The sequence below is a fragment of the Lygodium microphyllum genome, chromosome 23 (assembly GCF_053477565.2).
Source record: "Lygodium microphyllum isolate KBCC chromosome 23, Lygodium_microphyllum_v1.1.10, whole genome shotgun sequence".
NCBI classification, from domain to species: Eukaryota; Viridiplantae; Streptophyta; class Polypodiopsida; order Schizaeales; family Lygodiaceae; genus Lygodium; species Lygodium microphyllum.
In genome coordinates this window covers 131405125-131423984 of record NC_141157.1, presented here as the reverse complement: position 1 = coordinate 131423984, position 18860 = coordinate 131405125, and positions in this window count along the sequence as shown.

Below are 18860 nucleotides of genomic sequence, written 5' to 3'. Positions count from 1 at the left end.
AGTCTTTCTTCCATGAATTGGCATATAATAACTCATTAACAATAATAATTATCTTCATAATTAGAGCTAGTTTTTTCAACATAAATCAATTTTCTTTGGAATATATACACACATTGTTTATTAAAATAAATTAAGTAATGGGGACATTACATGATCACATTGCTATGGAGATACCTCATTTGCAAGCTCTACTATTTCCATCATATTGTGTAGCTTTTCAAGAGGATATAGGGGATAGAAATTTCACATAATGTACTTATCATTTCTATTTGGAGATATCCATTAAACTTTGATAAGTACATAGGAAAAATAATTTTAATGGTATTTTGAGAAGATTGAAGTCAAAGATAATCAAAGAACGTTAAAATGTAAGTATTGGAATGATTTTTTGATGGATCATTATTTTTGGGGAGTTTTACTACATTATTTTTGGGAACTTGTATTATTTTTAGCACTTCATGGACACATTATTATCATGGTCATATCATTTTGTGAGAGCTAGGCTCACTACACCCATGCACATTATACTACTTCCTATAGTTGTATTTGTTGTACTTGCAACTGTTGTGTGCTTTGTGTACATGAATTTAAAATGAGAATAGTGTAGGCTAGGTCCAATTAGACTAACCTAAGCACATATTGAGGAATGGCCAACCTAAATCTCACAAAGGGGTAGGATTTCCAAAAGAGGGTATAAACCCTAAATCATGGTTGTGGAAACCCTCAAACACAAATAGGAAGACTTTGAGGTGCAACATTGCTTCCTTCTTGCTACATTGAACTTGGGCATTGGGATGATCATAGTAGTGTTAAGTAGTGGATTTTTGTTATCTAGAATCTCGTTTGCAAAGAATTCGTGGCTTGAGTATGTTTTAGCCCCTATTAGGACTTGATCTTAGGCCTCCAATAGAATTGAAGAGAGAGACTATACATGCTTACTATAAGGTGCCCACCCATCGGCTGTCCAGGCACACTTTTAGTGGTCTATCAAGAAACGAATCTAAGTGTTGCTGCCCGACACTCCCATGGAATGTTTCAAGGTTTGTTGCGTAGGGTTTTCCGAATCTGCCTCGCAACGGAACGTTCACAATCGAAACCACTAGGATCGACCTAAAATCTGGGCTTCTAGTGACCAAGGTCTCCCAACAGCATTCTAGCGTTGGATTCTGGACATCCTATCTTTACGCAGAGATACCAAAGCCGAAGGAGACCCATGCCACACTTGGCTCAAAGAGAATGGGAAACAAGAGGGATGTGTTTCTCGACCTCTTTTCCCGTAGGGCATAGTCCCATTTCGGTCCCCTAAAACGGCATGAATCGGGGTTCTATCCTAACAATTTCTAAGGTTAATGATGGTAAAACCTTGTGAGAAGCCTCCCAGTTCTCTGGGACCACCCAACAATAGGACAGACCCAACGGGGGTTTCGTCCACCCGCTTCTCTCAATGGGCGTTCTTTAGTTATCTAATTAGGTCCTATTACATTTATGTGTGACATTAAAAATCAGCTTCCTTAATTAAGCCTTTTATGGAACAAGGTTCGTTCGCATAACTTACAGCACAGACACAAAAACAGAGCAAGCAAAACAAGTTCAAAACAAATTCCTTAACTTATCTTCACGTTAATCTTTGTCTCCCGCCCATATAGGAGAAATTATATACCACTTCTATCAAACAGAAGTTGCTGGTCCAAATCACATGGCACCACAATTCTATCCTTTATCTAGAATAGGATATCCCAACATCCCCAGACATTGGGAGCCATGGAGGTCTTCAACTCCATTCTAGACCTAGAAGGGGGTGTCCAGAGCTTCACCTAACCCACAAGCTGTCTAGGAGAGAAACATCATTCTCGTGGTTGGCCTTTTCACCACTCGACCTTTTGCCCATGAATCGAGCAGTGCCCTCTTTGGGTTAATCCATAGTGCGATCATGGAGGTGATTCACTGGTGCAATATATCCTTCCTTAATTAAATCCTTTAGGAATCCAGCACAACAAGGCATTCAGCCCTAATATCATTTTCTAGGAAAACATTCATTTATACCCATGGCAACTTGTCATCACAGACCCTTGCCATGCATTTACCATAAATCACATAAAAGCATTTAGAATGTTGTTCGACAACCAACAAAAAACCAATTGTATTCTTTCCAAACAATGCAAGAATAGTCGCAATAAAATTTCCATCGTATATCTGCTCTCCCCCTTGGGATCAAAGAGCGATTCTATGTAAAATTTACTTAACACTTGTATGCACAATTTTTAATGTCATGATTATGCCATTCATAAACCCTAACCAAATCTTCCTTGTAATTGCTCTATCAATGAATAAGCCATATGCAACTAGGTGCAATTAACTTCCCTTGATAAATGCACTTTGCAAGCTCGATCTTTTGAATACATGAGATGAAAGTTATCCCTTATGATGACCTATACTCATGCATCACAATATGGGGCCTAACATATCTCATACGAGAATTTAAAAAAATATTTATCAATTTGGAAATACATTACTTACGACCGGTACCGCAGTTGGATTGACAGTGATGCCTTCGCCCAAAGCTTTGTTGCTGGTTGTGGGATTCATCCGCACATGACATCCTTCACTTGGAGGCCATCGTTCGCAAGTAGATTCAAGAAATAAAGAAGGCAGAATAGATTCGAGATAGGAGAGCATAAGAGAGATGGCTTAGTTGAAGACTGAGATAGAGGAAATTGAGCTAACTCTTCCCCTTGCAGCCTCTTGGGGTAACTATTCTCTCTCTCTCTCTCTCTCTCTCTCTCTCTCTCTCTCTCTCTCTCTCTCTCTCTCTCTCTCTCTCTCTCTCTCTCTCTCTCTCTCTCTCTCTCTCTCTCTCTCTCTCTCTCTCTCTCTCTCTCTCTCTCTCTCTCTCTCTCTCAAGCTCTCTCTCATAATCTTTTGGAGGGTTATCCTTCTCTCTATCTCTCTCTTGCAGCCTCTCGGGGTCTCCTTGTGCTTCCTTGTGCCTCCCCATGTCTCATATTTATAGTGAATTAGAGAAGAGGCATGTGGCTCAGAAGAGGAGCTCTTTGTGGAGGGGGATCTTGGAAAAATCAGTGATCTGATGCTTAGATCATAAATCTGATGGTTCCATTGGCTCTGAAAGGGGGTAAAACCCCAAGACACTTATTTAGAAAGCTCTCAGTTTGCTCATTTTCTCTGTTTGAAGTGTTGTTTTCTGTCTATAGACTACGATTGCAGCACGCTCGATTTCGCAAATCTCTCTCTTTATTTTTTCTTTTTATAAAATCTCCAAAACTAACTAAAACATCACTTGTCTTTTCTTTTAAATGACATCCAATTCTAGAAATCTCCATATCTTTTTAGGATAATATCTAAACTATCTAAAATATACTAGTTTTTCCCAAAATCTAATACTTTTGAACCATCCAAACTATACACATTAATACTAGTGATTAATATGGCTCATAAGTCTCGTTCACGTTGTAACTTTTGTGAAGGGTCGCTATGGTCCTTGTCAATTTGAGAAAAATATCGGATTTATGACTCTCAGTTAAAAATATATATTTTTAATTAAATAAAAATTATTAGCTATTAACGTTAGTTAGTTTTTACCTTAGTTAGTCTTTAGTTAGTAAGCTTACTAATTGACTAACAATCTTTCGAACTAACCAACTAACTTTTATTGCATGGAACTATTACACTTACAAGTTATTGATTCTTAGCCTAATGGTTAGGAGTTTCTTAAGGAGAACATTGTTTGATTTTCCTAATGGAAGTTGAGGTGGTGGGGTAGAAGTAGTGATTTGCATGTGCCCCATTTATCAAATCCCTAGAACTAAAGGCTGAGATGATCCTTACGTGAACAAACTACAAGTGCTTAAACTACAATGTTAATATAGTTGGCATTACATTGGTGAGGTACTTGAATGGTGATTCCAAGACTTTTGACCTTCTTCCTATTCCATAGAAATTATGAGGGGATGAATACTTTCAATCTCTACACTCAACATTAACTTACATTTTCCTCCCAATGATCAAGGTTTGCCTTTGTACAAAAGCAATTTAGTATTGGTTCGTTGTATTTGAGGTTGACCTAGTTCTTTCTAGTAATATTAAGGAAGGGCATTAAAGTTAATTCCCTTATCCACGAATGCATTTCAAGCTAGCACAACTTCGGCTACCATCAACCAAATGTGGAGGTAGACTACCAGTATTATGAGTATAGAAATTACACAGCATAACAGACAGAATTTGACCAAGGAGTAGAGAATACATAACAAATATGAGAAGAATAGAAACTGCTTTAATTTCAAATGAACTAATACAAAGATGGCTCTATCCACTTGTGCATCTCCATCGTGAAGCTTAGATGGCAATTTGGATAGATGATAGGGGAATAGCTTAAGGGTAGCTAGAAGAACTCTGATTGGGTGAAAGATAGATTACTGATGGCTTTGGAGGGGTCTTCCTTTTATCACCCAGGACGGTAGTCTAGTCAGCATGTCTAACCATATCACTAGTCGACCAAGGAGTATCCATGGACCGCTTATTGTTCAAGTGTTCAAAGCCGAGCACTAATGGCTACCTCTCACATAGTGGATGCGCTATCCATCTCTACGAGTGTAGTGAGATTACATCCACGACCGATTAAGTTGCCTCCTCTCCCAAGCACTCTGATAGCTCCACAATCCAAGTGCAAGCTTCAAGAAAGCTCCATCCTCAAGCTTCACGCTCCAAGCTCCATTGTCGCAAGCAAGATAAGAGAAGAGAAGAGAAGAGAAGAAGAGAGGAGAAGATGGAGAGCTTCTCCACTACAATCCCTCACCCTCACACACTCATTCCCTCACACTCTCACACTCCCTCTCTCAAGCACAAGCTCAAGCAAGCAAGAAGAAGAAGAAGAAGAAGAAGAAGAAGAAGAAGAAGAAGAAGAAGAGGAGGAGGAGAGCTACTTTTAACCACACACAAAAATGAGCTTCTCATTCACTTTCAACTTTATATACAAAGCCCTAAATCCCTTTTGGGCGGTCATCCCCTTATCCCCTTTTTTACATGGCTGGCCGTGGCCGTGGCCTAGGCCCTTTTTCCCATTGTCCTCCTATCTTCCTAGATTCCTTCCTACTGCCCATCTGCTTTTACAATTTGCACAGGTGAGAGCCCAACGCTCTTAAAATAAATCATGGTGCACCTTGCGCTCTTTTACAAAGAATTGACTTGCGCTTTTTCTTGTACGCATTTCTCCTTGATTTAGGACTTTTCTACACTTCTTGTGTTTCCATATTTTTCTTGGTGCGCCTTCGTCTTCCGTTTTACTTTTGCCTTGGCCCTATCTTCTGCTTTAGAGTTTCTAGATTTTCCACCTTGTTCATCTGAGGGTTAACACTAGTTGGTTGTATGCTACTCATGTTGTCACAATCAACGACGACTGGACCATCTCCCTACACATCCAAATCACCTAATAAATTTTGCAGCCATACCACCTCACATGTTCCATAGCAGCACCTCTATACTCAACCTCTGTACTCCATAAAACAACTGTAGGTTGTCTTTTCCTGCTCCATGTAACTACTGCACTACCAAGGAAAAACATGAATCAACACAATATTAGTGAGTTTGGGAATCTCTCAATTCCCATTTTTTGAATACTAAAAAGATGGCACCCGAATAACATGCCCATAAGTTTCTCAAAACTATATGATGTGACCTATCATTGGAAAGGGCTTGAAAAATGGAATCTATTGAGCTATAGAGCACTTCATTTAGAGTTATAGTGTTCAATTTATACCAAATCCAAAGATTTGACCACGTGTCCCAAACTTATGGGAAATTCTCATATTCCCCAATATGGTGTTAATCCACTAGTAGATCTTATATTTGACATGCTACTAGCCCAATTTACATCATTATATCCAAAGACATGTACATCCTTACTTGTCTCATAAAAAAGTCCATAATGTAAAGTGGACTTCACATACCTCAATGTATGTCTAACTGCATCCAAATGAGACTTTTTAGGCATCTGCATAAACTGACTGACAAGGCCAATATCATAACTCAAGTTTGGCCTTGTGATAGTCATGTAAATCAAACTTCCTACTATCCTCTTGAACATAGTAGGGTCTTCTATCTCATCCCTAACATCAACACTCAACTTCACATTTTTCTCCAATGGTACTGAAAGAGGCTTACATGCTATCATACCATACTTGGATGACATATCCAAGACATATTGCCTTTGGGATATCCATATACCATCATCACATTTGATCACCTCAATACCAAGAAAGTATCTCAACTCACCCAAATCCTTCATCTCAAACTTTTTCTTCAAGAAGTCAACTTCAGCAATCCCATCGTCATAATCAAGGCATCCACATAAATGACTATGATGACCAAACCTGCATCTCCCCTTCTCACATAAAGTGAGTAATCAGCATCAGAATTACAAAATCCAATATTGACAAGATACTCTCCAATCTTGTCAAAACCATGCTCTAGGTGCTTGCTTTAGCCATAGAGCACATTCTTTAACCTGCACACATATGTGGGATGATCTAAATCCTCATAACATGCTGGCTGCTCCATATGCACTTCTTCTTGCAATTCACCATGCAAGAAGGCATTCTTAAAATCCATTTGCCTTGCAAACTCCAACCTTTGGTTGCTGCTAAGGCAATCATGCATTTAACAGTTGCCATCCTAGCAAGTGGACTGAATGTCTCTTCATAATCTATGCCACATGTTTGAGCATAGCCTTTTGTACTAACCTAGCCTTATACGTGACGAAACCATCTGGATTATGCTTGACTTTGTAAACCCACTTACAGCCAATAGCTTTCTTACCCTTAGGCAAGGGTACTAAATCCCAAGTCATATTGGCTTCTAATGCAACCATCTCCTCACATCCATTTCTGCATCCAAATGAGCATGATCAGTAGCATCCTCAAAACAAGTGGGCTCAATATCCTCAATTAGTTTCACCATATAAGCATAATGGTGAGCTTCATAACCTTCAAAACCAAATCTTTTAACAAGATATGTGACCTTGCTAAACCTACATACCGCTAGATCACTCAATGGAGTCTTTACATTACTATGAGCTCTTTCTACACCTGGTGTCCTAACTGAAGAAATACCAAGCTCATCATCCAAACTCTCTAAACCACTAGAATCTCCATCAAATCCCAAATGACTAATAGATGCATCATTACCATCCAGCACTTTCTTCTTTCCTTTGTCTTTGCCTGAAACACTTATAGATCCACCTAAAGATGTGGGGCTACTCCTTAGTCTCCCAGACCAAGGGCTCACTATAGGTGTAGTAGCAGATGATGTTTCTAGTCCACTAAGACTCTATGATTCTTTCTTTTCTTTCTGCACATAGCTATCATGATCATTATCATCATCTAATACATCACCAGTATGTGCATAACAACTGGTCATCTCATAAAAAATAACCTCCCTGCTCACTCTAAACTCTCATGTGACAGGGTTATAACAATGATACTCTTTCTGCTCTAAAGATTATCCAATAAAAATACATTTTTCAGCCTTTGGATTAGGCTTCTTCCGTAGCTCATCTAGCACATGAACATATGCAACATAGCCAAATAACTTCAAGTGTGATACATCACGCTTCTTGCCAATAAAGCATTCTTCGGGATTCATCCCATGAAATGCAGCTGTGGGTGTTCTATTCATAATATAGATAGCAGTATAGACAGCTTTAGACCAAAAATATTTTGGCATATTCTTTTCAGCCATTAATGCACGTGCAACTTTTGCAATATGCCTATTTTTTCTGTTTGCAACCCCATTTTGCTATGGGGTATACCTACAAGTAATTGCCTCTTTATCCTGTCCTCAAGAAGCCACTAAACTCATTAGAGAGGAACTCTCTCCCTCCATCAAATCTCAAGCACTTCACTTTCAAACATGTTTCTGTTTCAACAACTTCCTTGAAAGATTTGAAGTGCTCAAATACATCACACTTTTCCTTCATGAAATATATCCATAGCTTCCTTGAACAGTCATCAATAAATGTCACAAATTATTTTCTAGCCCACCAAGATATACATTCTGTATAGGTCCCCAAACATTTGTATGCACTACATCAAGTATATTTTTGCTCACTTTTCTATAATGGGAGAAGGGTTGTCTTGCATGCTTACCAAACTAGTATACTTCACAGACTTTATGAAATTCTACAACTCTAAAGGAAGGCAGCTGTGTAACCAATCCTCTATACTGGATTAACTTCAGTCTTTGCACAATTACATGTCCAATATGTTTATGCCATATTTCAATGTCTATGACCACTCCTTTTTCTTTAGCATACATAGCAACATCCATTGCAAGAATTCTAGCATCTAAAGTGAACATGCGGCCAACTCTACTTCCTTTTGTGACCAACATGCACTTATCATTAAAGTCTTCTACAAAACAACCTTTTGCATTGAATCTGGCCTCCAACCCTTGCTCTACCATTTGGCCAACAGATACTAGATTCTTTGTGATTGAAGGCACATGTAATACATCTGTCAGACTCTTTGTCTGGCCATCATGCAAGGACAAGGGAACCTTTCCAACGTGTTAAATTGGGTGGCATGAATCATCACCCGTCTACACATAACCTGGATTTTGTAAGTCCTGCATCTCTCCAAACCATTCAGGATGACTGGTCATATGATTAGATGCATCTAAGTTGACATACCATACATCATCATGTGTCCCATTTCCTATTATTGCATTCATTATATGTTGCATAACAAATAAATGCTCATTTTTGTCTTCATTTTGTTGTGAAGACGATGCATAATTCCCTTGCAGTAATTTACCATTGCAAATATCATCCTTCTTAGCATAACAATGGGCTGCAATATGACCTATTTTGCCACAATAATAGCAAACAATAGTAGAATTTCCAGAACCTCTGTTCTGCCATCCACCTCTTCCTCTAGGGCTCCCCCTGTTTCTAAAGTTTCATTGGCCTTCTAAAACTTACATTTCACCAAATTCTTGACTGAACCTATTTTGCTGGCTATCACTAGCATATCTCATACCACAGCCTCTTGAAGAGGATCTACCACATTGTCCTCTTCTTGAACTTGAGTAAAATACTTGGACCTACTCACCATTTCTTTCATATGAGTCACCCTGTATATTGATCTCTTTGATAATCATGAGAGAGACCACCTCATCAAAATCTTGAAATGGCTTTCGTACGTATACTGAAGTAACAAATGATTTCCATGCCTTCTCATTATTAAGGCCACTCAAAGTGGATGAAACCAAATCATCATCATCAGGCATTGCATCAATTGATGGTAAAGCATTTACAATGCTTCTCACCTTCAAAACATACTCATTGACATACATTTTCCCTTTCTTGAAGGTATTAAACTCTTTCTTGAGTTGAATCTTCTGTGCCTTTGTATTGACTGAAAACATGTTCTCAAAAATTGTCCAAGTTGCATGTGAAGTTTTTGCATTCCTGATATGTCCCAGCATCGTATTATCAATGGCTGTAGATAGCCAATACATCACCTTTTTGTCTTTTGCATTCCATTCTTTCCATACCTTTAATTCATCTATAATCAGAGGGATACCCAGCTATGGCTCCTTTTCTTCACCTGAAACAAACTCATAAAGGCCCTTTCCAATGAGGAAGTTTGTCACACGAAACTTCCATGAAGGGTAGTTGTTCTTTCCAAGCTTCTCAATAATGGGATTTCCACTGTTCTTTGCCATTATCACAAAAAAGGATACAATACAACAAGCTAGTCTTCTACAACCTTTCACAACAAGTGCACAACAATACACTAAGAAACCTTTTTCACAGATTACTCAGTAGTACATGTAATTTGAAACCTCTTTGTAGATAAACCATATGTTTGTTTCCTAGTAAATACCTCAAAAATTATAGATTTAAAATTTGTAACATATGCACCCACTTTCAATTAATACAGTTGAAATCACAATGTACCCTAAAACTGATGTCGGCAACCTTGTGGCTCTAAAACGGGGCCTGAAATTGGCCTCAAATGCCCAAAAAATTTGTGAAAAAGCTCTAAAGGGCTCATCTACAGAATATACAGTGCTCTAGTCACACACCAAATCTCATAGCAATCTGAGATTTTCACTCTACCCTGCTTTTGATGCCTCCACATGCACTATTTAAGAGAAAGTGTGGAAGAATGGGGGATCTTCTTACCTATTGCTTGATTGCTTGAATCTTTCTTATTTTTCTTCACTTTAGCCTTCAAAATCAGCATATCTCAGTGCCACGATTCTGATACCATGTCAAGAATTGCATGGTGGGGGGACTTGCTTGAGTTGTTGCGCCAAACACACACTGTATACACAAGAGGAAGCTCACTCAAGAACACAAGAAGAGAGATGGAGGCCAAAACGTTTTCTTGCTGATTTCTTCTTCTTCTTTCATACACTATACAATGTACACAAAGTATAGATAAGATACAACATAAAGGAAAGTGGTATACTAAGTCAAATAGTGCATAACAGACTACACTAATCGATTGGCACTACATCTTTGCCAGCTGTAGGTAGGTGTAACAAACTAAAAATAATAAGTGATAAGTCAGTGGCCATGTGAGTATTATAATGACCACCAATATGCTAACTATAGATGTGCGGACCCATCTAGCTAGGCGGTCCATCATCAATGTCTGCACGTGTTGAGCTTGCCATCTCAACACTCTCAAGATTACACACCAATTGAGTGAGCTTATCCATTCACTTTTTAGTTTTTATACATAGCCTCCTTTTTTAGACACCTTGTTTTTTTGCACTCTATTTTTGTATTTACCTAAACCAGCCTTCTCTCACTTGTCTACACCATTTACATTCTTTTACTTGTTTACCAACTACTTTGTCTAAGATTAGTTGTTACAATTTGTATGGGAGTGAGCTCTATGCTCTTGTACAAAAAAAATTTCAAGTAAAATTTTAATTTCAAAAATTACATACTATATGCTATTTTTTAATTCCACTTTTCTTGTGCCTCTATAATTTTTGAATGTTTTCTTCTTCTTTCTTCTCCATGCTCCATGGTTGCACCATTGTAGTAGAAGGGGTTAACATTACCCCCCTCCTAGAGTTGTGCTAGTCCCATGATGGCACGTTGTGGTCTGATGGGATCTATGTGTAGTCAATCCCAATGGAGGTGTAGAGAATAACCATTAGTATCTTTGTGCTTTGGGCTAATATTGCCATGAATGGAATTAGCTTCCAGTTAGTCTTTAGGTATAAGTTCAATATCAGGGTAGAAGAGGAAAGGATCAAGATGATGTGGGACACTGATGTTGGTAGTTTGATCAAGTTGTTCTGCAAGCTTGGTTCTCACCATAAAAGAACGTGTGAACTTCCTAAGGGGTTGTCTTTTTCACCTTGCTATGAATTTTGTACTTGTGCTAGCACAACTTGGAGATTAGCCAAGGCTTGGAGTGTTATCTCACACTTGAGGACTTAATTGTTGCTAGGGAAGGTGTGGTGCAAAACTTAGGGTGATAAGTCTACTAATGTTCTTGAGATGCCATGCCCTTGAGTGTTGAGATATCGAGCTCCACTCATGATACGCCAGGGTGACCGTTGTGTATTTATGTCACCGACTTGTCAGTTGCAGACGCGGTCGATACACCGCCCATGAATAATAGCTACATGACAACTATCCTTATCTACTCTAGTTCGTGGCTCAGTTAGTATGCCACCTTAGTTAGTTGAGTTTGGTTTGAGACCCATATATAGGGTTCTTCTATTTCTTTGTATGAGAGTTCTTTTGGCTTACACAACTAAGAAGAGGAAAACTGTTTTCAGCCTCCACCCTTTGTGTATTCCCCCATTGTGCAAGCAAGAAAGCTACAAGTGAGACTCCTTCATTCTCTCCCACAATCTTGACATGGTATCAGAGCCTTGTTCGTGGTAAGGAGCTCAAGAAAGCAAGCCAAGCTCGCGATGTTCTGGTAAGAAGAGCAGTGTTGCTTTCATTTTCTGTTTTGGGAGCAGATCTCTGCAGGTAGCACAGCCGGAAATTGCAAGAGTGCATTGTCTCAGGTTGAGACGCCCTTCGCGGTGAAGCAAGAGACCCTGTTTTTTTTATTTGAGGCCATTTCGGGGCCTGTTTTGGAGGCAGAAGTTTTTTGCACGCACTCAGGAAAAGACCCTATTTTATGCTGTGCGACCACTGTTCTACAGGTCGGTGAAAAGTTACTGTAGAAATTACATCGTATGCTTGTGTGCAGAGACATTGGGAGTTACAGAATCATCCTTGGTTCCTGTTTATGAAAAATCGTCACTAGGAAGTGACTATGTGGTCAAGTACCACTTTCGCCAGTTTTGCAGATTTGCCCTTGTGAGGGTGAAGCTGTGTTTTTTGCAGTGACAGAATTTTTTGCAGTGTTCTGTAATGGCATCTGATTCTCTTTCACAGATTGTCACTGAAAAGCTTGACAAGAACAACTTCCAAGCATGGAAGTTTAGAATGACGAATTTCCTTATGGGAAAAGGATATTGGGAATTTGTTGCAGGAAATGAAGAAGAACGAGTTCTTCCTGATGTTCCCAATCAACAGCAAATGCAGGCATTTAAAGCATGGCATGAGAGAGCCAGGAAAGTTATGTATTGGCTGTCTATCAGCATTTCAGACTCTATGATTGAATTGATTTTGAGAGTTTTGAGGGTTAAGGTGAGATCTACAATGGGATGCAAAGTTGGCATTGAAGGTGAGTAGACTTTTTAGGCTTGGACGTTGATGCTTAACTAACATTAGATTTTTGGTGGTGTTGTTCCAAAGAAACTAACGCAATAATGGACTATTGGACTAAGAAGGGGTAGTATAAGTAGTTTCCATGAGCTCGAGAAAGAGATCTTCTTTGCTAAAAGCTAAAATGACCTTGGTACCAGGAATATGTAGGTTAATGTGCTTATCAACGTACTGGATATTACATGAAACCTAATACTTAAAGGATCGTCCCAAGAGAAGTTCCTTCCACACATCTTCTCCATTGAAGAGAACATAAAATAAAAGGGATGCTCTTAGTCTTAATAGTAAGTTAGAGCTTACATTTTTCCACTATGCCTGGCGACCATATGGATTCAACTTAGTGTGAGTAGGTGTCAAGGTGGGTTGACCTAATTGCGTAGGGATCTCATATGGAAGTCTCTTATAGTTAGAACCTTCATGAATTAATACATTCATTTGTGATTTTCTTTGTATCAATCAACTAGATTCAAAGAATAATGACAAGGTCGTCCTTGGGATCCAAAAGAGTGATAAACAAGGCCCATCTATTAAAGGAGGAAGAGGATTTGTGTGGGGAGGGACGAAGTCAACTTATAAGCATCAACCTTCTGCTCAAGTTTCTTATCGATTGTAATGCACCATTGTAATGCACCAAGAGCCTAGTAGAGTATTTAGAGTGGATGTTTTATATGTTGGGCAATAGCTAGCCACATGGCTAGGTTGGTAGCCAACAAATTTTGTTTCTAAGGGGCTATGTGACTAGTTAGTATGGGAGTACCATGGTGGAAGGTGACTAAAGAGTATCTACTTGTTCCATCTGGGGAAGAGTCACGAGGTATTCTATCCATGCTTCCATCTAGTAGTAAGGTTTGAAGGCCATCAAATTTTCCTTGCATCACAACCAATTGGGATTTTGTATATAAATAGGTGATCAAGGAGTATAAGGGAACTCTTCTCTTCTTTGTGAGTATTTGAAGAGTATCATTCATTTCCTCTTCTAAAAGTTGAGAAACATTACTGCATGCAATGTTCCAATTACTCATCAAAGAGTCTTAAATCATGCTTGGTAGCACATGGGCACCATTTTGAAAAAATCATGTTGGGAACTAGAGGCCCAGATTTATGAGCCAGATTGGGAAGGGAAGCTAAAAGGAATTTATGTTTGAGATGGCCAAGATTCTTCATCAAGCATCAAAGGGAACTCCTCTAGAGTATCAAGCATGTTGATAGAGACTTCCTTCAAGCCTAGTTGTCTCAAGTGTCCATTGGCTTCATTATACTCTCCTTCCTCTATGAATGATAGATCTAGGGTGGCAACAATCTTTTACTTCAATGCACACAACCTTGTACAGTTTTCAAACAAGATTGACCATTGCGCCAATCTTCAATGAGATGAGCACAAGTATCTAGGGACAGCCATGAAATAGGTTGTAGAGTTAACACCCTTCATGACCATCAATGTGATAGAGAACTTGACACTAACAACCTTCATTGGCCAATCTGTCAACACTCCCAAGGGGCATACCTTAGAACCATCAACAATGGTGGAATGGAATGTACATGCTCATTTGGTCCCCATGTCTTAAGTACCATTTGGTTCATGATACTGAAACAAACTCTGATATCTATAATGCCTCTTTTTATGGCATCACTTGGGATTTCCACAAGAAAAATAGCATGTGTTTAAGTACTCTCCCAAAATGTAGCAACCCCTAGAGAACCAAGTGTTGGGATAAGTGGGGAGCTATGCTGACGATTTTGTGAATTCTCCTTGATAGTCTAGATTGTATTAGTTCCATAAATCCATATCTTGAATTTTTTCCAAATGATGAGAGTACCTTTGAATAGAATACCCAATGATATTGAGACACTTGTAGAGGCTAATGCAACTAAAAGTCTTGAGTCTAGTTCTTGGTACTAAAGCTTCCTTGGTTTACTAAGCATGCAATGGTAATTTTTTTTATTCAAGTTTAGTAGCCAATCTACCAAAAGTGTGAGGACCAATCCACAAAGAAAAGGGACTTTTGTCAACCCCATGATGTGTGTTCAAATTGTCATTGGCTTCCTCTGCCCTAATTTTGGCTTGTACCTCTTCCACCTAGTTATTGAATTTACTTATCAGCTTTAGTTGGTATTATGGGCCTATATACTCACCTACTTTGACCAAGGCAACCATTTTGGTATGTGGGGCAGAGATGGCTTTTTGAGCACTTGAACCAACTATAGGAATTAAGATTACTCCTTCACTCTTCAACCTAAGAGCATCATACTTGGCATTCTTATTTTCAATGATAGAGCCAATTGCTAGAGATGGTCTAGGAATATTAAGATTGTATTGCTTAGCTTTGTTTGAGAAATATGCAATCACACCCATGTGGCAAAGGTCCTAAATACCATAAGCACAGTGCTGCAGAATGCTACCTTTGGGGATTCTATAAAGCATTGTACTTGACTATCAATTTCACAATGAGTAATGCAATATCATGATGCTCTCCTCTTTCAAATACTGCTAGTTTCATTGTCATTATTATCATGTCATTCTCATGCACAATATTGTCTTTATGAGCCCAAGCTTCCATCTTGGAACCTAATTCACTTGTGTAACATTTGTCTACTCATTGTCTATTTCAAAATGAATCTATCCTTCATCTTGCATCCACCATAGCTCCTACCATGATCTAGATCTATGCTTTTAACAAGCTTGTGCTCTAGCGGTGGCATCAATAGGATTGGGAATCACATATTCATCTTCTTTAAAATTTTGACTATGAAGAGAATCAAGAGTACAAGTGGGTACTATAAACAAACAAGAGGGGAAAGAGGTGAGGCAACCAAGAGCACCCACACATATACAATGCAGACTTGAGCACACAAAGAAGTAAGACCAAAATCTTCTTCTTTTTTGTTCTTCTTCTATACAAAAGATGGTTTATAACATGATAAGACACTAATATGAAAATGATTAAATATATGTACATGTAGTCACTAAATGTGAACCCTGTGAGAACAAATGAGGTGGCATGACAAACGTACCATAGCCAAGAGTAGACTATGTGAGTGTAGTCTAATTATAGAATCACTAGTATATCTTCCATGTCACTCACCTAATATGCCAGTGATAAAGTCCTACCACATCACCAAGGCATATGGTGGATGTGAGATCATGTGGAGCTCAATATCCAACTCATGTGGAGCTTGATATCTCAGCGTTCTCCCTCAAGCTCAACATGAACTCATGTACTCAAACATAGTCCTGAAGCAACATAGCTTCTTAGCTCCCAAGGCCTTGGTGAAAATATCAGCAATCTAATCCTTTGTACTAACATAAACCAAGTCAATACCACTTACTAGAACCTACTCTTTGAATGAAATATTAATGAATCTCTATGTGTTTGGTATATGTATGGCATACTAGGTGGGCTCTTGGCCAATTGAATGCTACTAAGATTATCATAATAGATCATAATAGTTTTTTTCCACATGCAGTGCCAAAGTAGCTTGTGTAACCAAGCTACCTTGCATGCTATAATTGTAGCACCCCTATAGTCTGCCACCTCAATACTAGACAATGCAAGTATAAGATGTTTCTATTACTAGTCCAAGTAATAGCAACACTCTTAAACAAAAATATAAATCTACTAGTAGGCCTCTTATTTGAAATAATACCAACCCGATTTGCACCAACGTAACCATACAAGTCCAATGGTACACCTGCATCTCATAAAATAAGGTATAGTCACAAGAATAGATCTACAAGTGTAGACCTAAATAGCAATGTGTGCCACACTAAATCCAATTGTGGCTTCTATTGGAAATTGTATAAGCTAACTCTTCAAACCAAGTATGTAATTTTCCTCATGTGTTCTAGGCTTAGCATTGACATCTAGAGGTATATTAAGATTAGCTTATAACAACCAATTATACCATACTTTTTTTCAATATCCAAAGTATATTGTCTTTGTTCTTAGAAATATGGCATTTCTCACCATAATACCAGTATTCCCTAATATCAACAAAATTATATTGTCGGTATGTAACTTGTCCTATTTGGCTCCCCCTTCCTCGAAGTTATCCTCCCCTACTTTGATGTGCATCATGACTTTGACCATGATCACCACCTTAGCTTTGTCCATCATCTCTATCTCTACCTCTACTAGTGGAGTCAAATACCAATTCAAACTTGTCATTACTTTAAGAAGAAGAGGAATCCAAATCAAGGCTCTTATCCTCAACTATCAACTTAAAAATCGAATGTGTAAGTCAGGGATATTATCCTTAGTATTCACAAATGACTTGAAACCCTTGTAATCATCTCCAAGTCCATCTAAACATGCACACATAACATCACCATCATTAACTACTACATTGATAAATCCAAAAGCTTCCATTATATTCTATATCCTTAATACATAGTCATTGAAGGATAAATTCTCTTGTTTAAGTTGTTGAGCTCTAATTGAGCTATAGATTTCTAGCATTTGTGTTTACTTCAAATATCTTTGCTTGACTCCTCCATGCAAAAGTACAGGTTTTAGATTCCTATAAATAGTCCATCAAACTATCTATGGCACAAATAGACAAGCTATATGATAGTTTACTCTAGGTTTGCTCCTAATCTTTTTAAGCCTTTATCTATTTTGCAATAGCATTTCATAAAGGAACTTTAGGTCCCATTGCATTATCTCCTTCTATGGTATTCTAAACACTTTTTCCCCTCAAGAAATTTGTCAGCCTAAACTTCCATATAGGATAATTGTCCTTATCAATCTTCTCATCATTGATGATCTAGGTGAAATGTTTAAACATTCTAGTAAGACAAGCAACCTTGCAAAACCTACAATTTAAAACCAATTTAATACCAGGTACACTACAACCAAATAACCTCTACATCTATAAACGACTAACACAGTTGGAATTGTTGTATATCTTAAAAAAAGTATTAACTTATAAGGTTAGAACGAAGGTCAAAACAACCTCAGATGGAAAAAATCAATGCAAGATTACCCTAAAGGGTTGATTTGCAATATATACATTGTTTCTTTTACTCATCAAGTTTTAGTACAATCAAGGACCATAGCTTCCTCCCTTGTTCTTGTTGGTTATATTATCTAAGTCACAGGACACATTCTGTATTGGTATGTGTGCAAATATGCCTATTGATGGGTTGAAATGTCAGAGGTAAACAAAAATAATATTGATGCTTCCCACACCTCTCATGCATTGACAATCAGAGGTAATAATGGTAGGAGCTGTTCTCAATCATGTGGACAGTCTTACAATAAGTCCTATGGCTATAAGAATTGACTTGTCACTATTATGGGAAGCAGGGTCACATTCAACCACACTGCCATAAAATGTGTGATGACAAGCAAAAAGAAAAGGGAAAGTATAAAGTGTAGGAAAAGAATGATGATTGCAACATTGTCCCTAGCAAATCCACTGCCAAGACTGAAGAAATTAATGTCATGTAGACTAATTCTAATGAAGACTACATACTCGCAACTTATTCTCTATTGGAGATGTCTAGTTATAGTTTCCTTCAAGAAGTATATTTACTTTGCATGATGCACACCATGTTTCAAATTTAACCAAAATCATGTTTTGGCTAGATAGTTGAATAATGTAGGTTATATTGTATCTTTTGGAGATTCCTCATGGAAGCTTACTTGTGTGAATCTTGTCCTAGCATGAGGTGCCAAGTCTGGCACTTTTTATCCCTTACTTGTATCTAGGTCTACTGATCATGTTTTGGAAATGGTCGTACCACATGTATCATTATGACATCATCGCCTTGGGCATATGTCACTTAAGGAAATGAAAATGCTTACCCGTTTTTGTAATCTTCTCTCCCTTGACTATAACTATTTTGATTCTTGTGATCATTGCCTTTATGGGCTGGTTGGCTCATAACTTGCATAAGAAGTCTAACATTACACGTATAGGTGAGCATGTAGCTCTTATTCATTCTATGCCATGTAAGTCCCTACATGGTGCAAAGTATTTCATTACTTTCATTGATGATTACTCACATAAGGTTTGGGCATACCCCATAAAGAAAAAATCTGAAGTCTTGGCTACATTTTAGTGTTGGATTGCTTTTTGTTGAGAACCAATT